Source organism: Populus euphratica, unplaced genomic scaffold (assembly GCF_000495115.2).
Source record: "Populus euphratica unplaced genomic scaffold, PopEup_1.0 scaffold284.1, whole genome shotgun sequence".
Classification (NCBI taxonomy): domain Eukaryota; kingdom Viridiplantae; phylum Streptophyta; class Magnoliopsida; order Malpighiales; family Salicaceae; genus Populus; species Populus euphratica.
In genome coordinates this window covers 150,923-158,483 of record NW_011500166.1, presented here as the reverse complement: position 1 = coordinate 158,483, position 7,561 = coordinate 150,923, and positions in this window count along the sequence as shown.

Genomic DNA, 7,561 nt, shown 5'->3' with positions numbered 1-7,561 from the left:
AATCTTACAATGGAGGCAGAGGGTAAGAGGAAACTAGGAGCTGCGAACTCTAAATCTGCGGATAAACAGCAGAATCAGTTTCAATGGCAGGTAGTTGCTAAACGAAATAAGGGTTCTGTGAGTGGTGAGAATGGCACTTTGGCATCTAAAGTGCGTAACTGTAATGAGAATGGTTGTTCGACATCTGGTACAAATATTTCTGATTGTAATATCAATGAGAAGGCTGCATCAGATGTGAGCAATGCTGATTGTTATGAAGATGAAAATCCTACATCTCCTCTTGTTTTGAAGAGTTCACAAGGAGACATGAAGCAGGAGCAGGGGGGTACAAATACTGCTTCAGATCAAAGTTTAGCCATCTCCAATACATCTGATTGTGCGACGGTGAACCAGGTTCTTTTCGTTAATAGTCATGAGCTGAATGTAGATATTGACGCAATGGGAGGTGATACAGATGGGGAACGAACTGATAAGGAGTTGACGTCACCAATCCTGACAAGCCCACAAACTCTGAATTCCACCGAAAGGGAAACTGTTAATCAGTTGGCTATTAAGGCTAGAGACTCTCTAGAGAAAAAGAAAAAGGGTTCGAAAAACTCTTCAAAGAAGAATAAGAAATCTGTCTCCTCGACTGGGGGCACGTCGAGGTAATCTTTGTGTTGCTGTTTGTACTCCTCTCTATTTTCTTATGATTATTGGATGTTGGAATGTAAGAGGTTTGAATGATCCCATAAAGCATTCAGCATTGCGTCAGCTCATCCATCAAGAGAGGATGACTCTTTTCGGTTTGGTTGAAACTCGGGTTAGAGACGAGAATAAATATAATGTTTCTCAACTTCTTCTGCGTAATTGGTCCTTCTTGTATAATTATGATTTCTCTTGTCGTGGTCGTATTTGGGTTTGTTGGAATGCTGATGTGGTGAAGGTTGATGTCCTCGGAATGTCAGACCAGGCTATTCATGTTTCTGTCACTATATTAGCTACCAATATCTGTTTCAATGCTTCAATTATATACGGAGACAATAACGCTTCCTTACGTGAGGCATTATGGTCTGATATAGTGAGTCGTAGTGATGGATGGGAGTCCAGCCCATGGATTCTTATGGGCGACTTTAATGCTATCCGCTACCAATCAGACAGGTTAGGAGGGTCTACTTCGTGGGCTGGTCATATGGACAGATTGGAAACATGTATTCAAGAAGCGAAAGTGGATGATCTTCGATATTCAGGCCTGCATTATACTTGGTCGAACCAATGTCCTGAGAATCTGATTATGCGGAAACTAGATAGAGTGCTTGTCAATGAGAAATGGAATCTGAACTTCCCCTTTTCAGAAGCGAGATTTTTGCCATCGGGTATGTCAGACCATTCTCCTATGGTGGTAAAGGTTACTGGTGATTATCAGAATATAAAGAAACCATTCAGATTCTTTGATATGTGGATGGACCATGACGAGTTCATGCCCTTGGTGAGGAAAGTATGGGAACACAATTCAGGGGGTTGTCCAATGTATCAGCTGTGTTGCAAGCTAAGAAAACTAAAACGGGAATTGAAACTTTTCAATATGACTCACTTCTCCAACATTTCAGATAGAGTCCAAGATGCGAAAGATGAAATGGATAAGGCTCAACAGGCTCTCCATACAGCACATGGGAATCCAACTTTGTGCATGCGAGAAAGGGATGCTGTACGTAACTACGCTTCTATCGTCAAGGCCGAAGAGAGTTTTTTCAAACAAAAGTCAAGGATACAGTGGCTTAGCTTGGGGGATCAGAATACTGGCTACTTTCACAAATCAGTAAATGGAAGACAGCATAGAAATAAACTTCTTTCACTTACAAAGGAGGATGGAGAGGTTGTCGAAGGACATGAGGCAGTTAAATCAGAAGTCATTGCGTACTTCCAGCGTGTGTTAAGAGTGGAACAGATGCCTAGGGTTCTGAATGAGGAAGAGATGGAATCGGCAATTAACTTGAAACTGTCTTCAACGCAACAACATGTATTAGCACAAGATGTAACAAGGGAGGAGATTAAGCATGCTATGTTTAGTTTGAAGAACAACAAAGCCCCTGGTCCGGATGGATTTAACGCAGGTTTCTTCAAAAGAATGTGGCACATAGTTGGGGAGGATGTAATCAATGCTGTTAGCTCCTTCTTTCAGACTCGGAGAATGCTTAAAGAAATGAATGCTACATCAATTTCCCTTATTCCTAAAGTTGCCAATCCTACGAGGTTGACAGATTTTCGTCCTATATCTTGCTGCAATACCGTGTACAAATGCATCGCTAAGATTCTAGCTGGGAGAATCACAGCTGTTTTGCCATCCTTAGTAGGTCCGTATCAGACTGCTTTTATCTCTGGACGGAGAATCAGCGACAACATTCTTTTGTCTCAGGAACTAATGAAAGGCTATCATAAATCTACGGGACCTGCCCGTTGTGCTATGAAAGTAGATCTGATGAAGGCTTATGACTCGGTTCGGTGGGATTTCGTTGACGCTATGTTAAGAAAAATGGGATTCCCTAGAACAGTCATTGATTGGATTATGGTTTGTGTTACATCATGTCAATTCTCTATCAACGTCAATGGTGAGCTTGCAGGTTATTTTCAAGGGGGGAGAGGGCTTCGACAAGGGGATCCACTTTCTCCATATTTGTTTGTCCTATGTATGGAAATCCTTTCGGGGCTATTCTGCAAGATGAGTGCCAACCAAAACTTCAAGTTCCACTGGAGATGCAAGAAGGACAACATTTCTCATCTTTGTTTTGCTGACGACTTGATGATTTTTAGCAAAGGAGATGTAAACTCAATTCGTATGATCAAAACTGTGCTCACAAAGTTTCAAGATCTATCAGGTCTGTATCCAAATCCAAATAAAAGTGACATCTTCTTAAGCGGTGTGTTAAATGCTGAGAGGGAAGAGATTATTCATGTTCTTGGGTTTGCAGAGGGGGAGCTCCCTATGAAATATTTGGGAGTGCCTCTTATCTCGTCCAGACTAAAGGCTGTTTATTGTAAGGGTCTCGTGGATCGAATCACCTCTAAAGTTCGACATTGGACTTGTAGAACACTCTCGTATGCAGGACGAGTACAACTGATTAATTCAGTTTTATTTTCCATCCAAGTCTATTGGGCATCTCTCTTCCTCTTACCTGGGCAAGTCATAAAAAGTGTGGAGCAAATTATGAGATCCTTTCTTTGGTCAGGTTCAGATATGAGAACTACTGGGGCTAAAGTGGCTTGGGATCAGGTATGTCTTCCAAAAAAGGAGGGGGGGCTAGGAATAAAGAGGATAACAGAATGGAACAAGATTGCTTTGTTGAAACACATTTGGAACCTGTGCAATGACTCAGATGGCTCAATCTGGTCTACTTGGATCAGATGTAATCTGTTGCGAGGTAGGAATTTCTGGACAATCAAGACGCCACAGAATTGCTCTTGGGCATGGAGAAAGATTCTAAAGCTCAGATCCTTAGCATGGCCGAAGATGAAGTACATCATAGGGGATGGCAGGACAACTTCTCTATGGTTTGACAATTGGCATCCTCACAGCCCGCTCGCAGATTCTTACGGCGACAGATTCATCTATGATTCAGGTATGGAAAAGAACGCGAAGGTGAATATGCTGATTCATAACTCAGAATGGAAAATTCCTACCACTCACGCTATTGGATGGCACCCCATTGTAGAAGCTATTCCTTCCAATTCTAATCCTATGATAGGGCAAAATGATGAGATTGTTTGGCTGGATTCACCAAATCACAGATTCTCGATCAAAATAGCTTGGGAACAACTAAGATTTCATCATACGATGGTCGAATGGCATGACATTGTGTGGTTCAAGAATGCTGTTCCAAGACATTCGTTTCTTCTATGGGTGGCTGTCCAACAGAAACTCACAACTCAAGATAGACTTCATCGATTTGGTATACATGGTCCCAATAGATGCTCACTCTGTCTCCGCAACTACGAAGATCACAACCACTTGTTCTTTGAATGCTCCTATACTAAAGCGATCTGGTGGGATGTTTGTGACAGATGCAACATTCCAAGAATGACAAAAGGATGGGATGAATGGATTCGATGGGCCACTGTCACTTGGCATGGCAAAAGTTTTGTCAATTTTTCTCGTAAACTCAGTTTTGCAGCTACAGTGTATCATATCTGGCAAGAAAGGAATGCAAGGACCTTTGCTGGAATATCTAGAACTCAGAATTTGGTCTTTCATCAAATTGAATGTATCATCCGTGATAAGCTTGATTTGCTGAGGAACGTTCTACCAACAGATGAAAATAAAAGAATCCAACGAGCATGGAGGGTTAATAACATAGATTCTTCATTTGATATTTAGCTGGTTGTATTGGTTTTCCTAACGAATCAAGTTAGGTCTTGTGTTTTCAGTTCGGTGGCTAGCATGTAGCCATCTGTTGTTTTACGTTTCTGTTCTCATTGTAAATCTGGGGTATGCCCCTTATAATCTTTGTATCGTTTTCCTTTAATATATACGTCAACTTACCAAAAAAAAAAGAAAATGAAAAAAAATTCTCTTCTATCCTGAAAATATACATGGTGCTAACAAGTCTTTCCTCAATCAGACAAAAATGTCACTAAGGTGCAAAAAGATTATCAAAATACTGGGTTATTTTCATAGAATAGCTAGAGAAAAGAAGGTCGTAAATTAAAATTAAAAAAATAAAATAAAAATAAGAGCCATCAATAAAACATTGTGGCTTATGAGGCAAAATATTGTCTATTAGCATAATGTTTGCTTTTTTTGTCTTTTTTTTCCACTTTGATCACCAAATTGTTTTTTTTTTCTAGATTTATCCTTTAATATTGTATTGATTGAAATTTCAGTTTGATTATTTGATTTTATTTGCCTTTGATGTGTTTATCATGGTTTTTTACAACCTTCTCAGCACTAAGTCGGTGTTTGATTTCACAAAACATAGATCAATTTGGTTGTTTGCAAAGAATTAAAGATGAGGGGACCAAAATTGAAAACAATGAACAATGGCATGCCTTTTGTTTTTTTTTTTTTTAATCAGTGTCAAACCTAGTCTTTTTTCTTTTTCTTTTCGCCTTCGATCATCAATTTGTTTTCTTTTAAAATAGATCCTTTAATATTGTGTTGATTGAAATTTAGGATTAATGGTTCGTTTTGGTCTACTTTTCATATAGTTATCTCAATCTTAAAAAAAATCTCACAATTGTCTTGGTATTCAATTTCGCAAATAATAATCCAATTTTTACTATTTGTGAAAAATTAAAAATAAGGATACTGAAATTGTATCATAAAAAAATTAGGAGGTCCTTCAACAAAAAATTATGCACCACCTTTTCCATAAATTTCTTCTTTGGTTTTTTGTTTCCTTGAGTTTGGAGATTAAATGGACTGATCTAAAATTTTATTTTTCTTGCATTTCAATCCCTAAGTTAAGAAGGGAGAGACATTGTCAACAAATTATAGTGAGTAAAGATCTCAGTTGACAAACATGTACTTTTCAACTACGAAACTTGTTATTCTTAATGTCAACAAGTTTCATTTGACGATAAGAGTTTTATATTGATATTTTTTTTCTTTTTTTTTTTATTAACATGAGTGTCCTAGCTAGTTTGCGCACACCTCGACTAATCTCATGGGTCCTGAAGTTAATAATCATATAAGCCTTTAGTTGTCATGAGAGGACTCGAACTCATGACCATTGAAGTGTAAACTCAAAACCTGACTAGTTCAGCTAACCCTCAAAGGTTTTTTTTTTTCCCTTTATCTTGCCAAAGAAAGTGTTGGGTTTCTTTTTTTATTCAGGTTGATTTTTCATTTTCAAACCATAAAATGCTAATATAGAACCATAAATAGGTATATTAAGATCCACATGGTGTTTATTTGATGTTTTCCAATGAAAAATAGGTTTCTTAGCCTTATTTGGTTTTTGATCCTCTAAAATATATAAGTGATATGAACTAAGTCAGACCTAAAATTTAATCTTAATATATTTGTGTACTAGTTTTACGAGATTGAGAATATCCCTCAAACCACTCATCGGAACAAGTTGAAAATTTACAAGGAAATACTAAATACATGTAATTATATATGATAGACCTATTAATTCATCAAAATAAAAGAGAACGACGGTTTGAAGTAAAGACTGAAAAATCTGCCAGGAATGTGTGAAAATTAGAGGTTCGGGCTATATGGAGGAATTTCGACGTGAAGACTTTGTTTTTCTTATCCTATTTTATTTATTTATTTATTCAATGTTGACTAATTACTTTTAATTTTGGTTTGTTCCAACCCATTAAACATTGTTTAGAAGTTTATTTTATTATTGGACTTATGTTAGTTGATTACTAGTTTAGGTATATTAACTTGCAAGAAAAAAAATGTCTAGTAGGGTTGATTAAAACGGCCTATATTATATTTTTTAGCTGCAAATTTTAGTAGCAAGTTTGAGAATAAATATGAATTTTTCTTTTGTTTGTTTATGGCAAAATAATCTTTCCTTGCAAGGACAAAGATCGTACATTGACTTATAAAAAATTAACTGGTTTTGTGGTGTCATACGCATATTTAGAGTTCTTAGATACAAGATTACCTATGAGTTGATGTTCTATCAAACTTGGATTTTAACTTTCTGGGTTGTTATAAATTTCATTGGGCTCACTTGACCACGTGAATAAGAGATTCATATCAATTGATATTAAATATAGGCTCTAGAAATCAGGTTATATCCTTTATTTTCTTCTTGTTAGTTTCAACTTCTTTAGGTTTAGTTGTCTTTGATTTAATTTTTAATTATTTCATGTATGAAGCTTAGTAGTTTGTGTCTATGGTTCCTTAAAAAGGGTGATACGATTCAGGTAAGGTCAAATTTGGGTTTTAACGTAAAATGTGTAACTATCCAGTTTTATGGCAATAGTCATAATTCTACATTTGACCATTAGATCGAGCTGAAATTTTGCGTGGAATCTTCCGACATGTTATCCTACCTTGGGTTAAAATTTCAAGTCAATCAGAATTTGAAAAGCCATCTCAATACGGGTCAACAGAGGTTGTATGAATTTTATTATTTATTTCCTTTCGACTTGTGGACTTCCTATTTGGTTAGGATTCTTTTCCTAAGAGGATGTGGCAGCTTATTTTGGAAATATACTAATTCTACAAAGATCTTTAATGGGCTGCAACATAGTTTTCAAGTGTGGTAAGGATTCATAATTATTTTAGAATTCTTTTCTTATAAGGATTCCTTATTCATCCAAGTTACAAAAGAAAAGATGCTCAATTTTTAATAAAAAATGATGTCATTTTGCAAAAATAAAAAACCTTTTTTTCACAAAAGACACCAACATGTTTTTTGCCTGAGTTTCACTGAGTTAAAGCTTTGGGTCAACTTTTTCCCTAATTTTCTTCAACCCAGACCAGTTTAAGCTCTAAATCATCTGGATCCTAGGTTGGCTCATGACACGACTAAAAGGTTGATGTCTTCTCCCAAGTGCAGGAGTGTCGAAGTAATAAATAACCCGGCAAGACCGGGGTCGAACCACAAGGAGGTTAATTGTA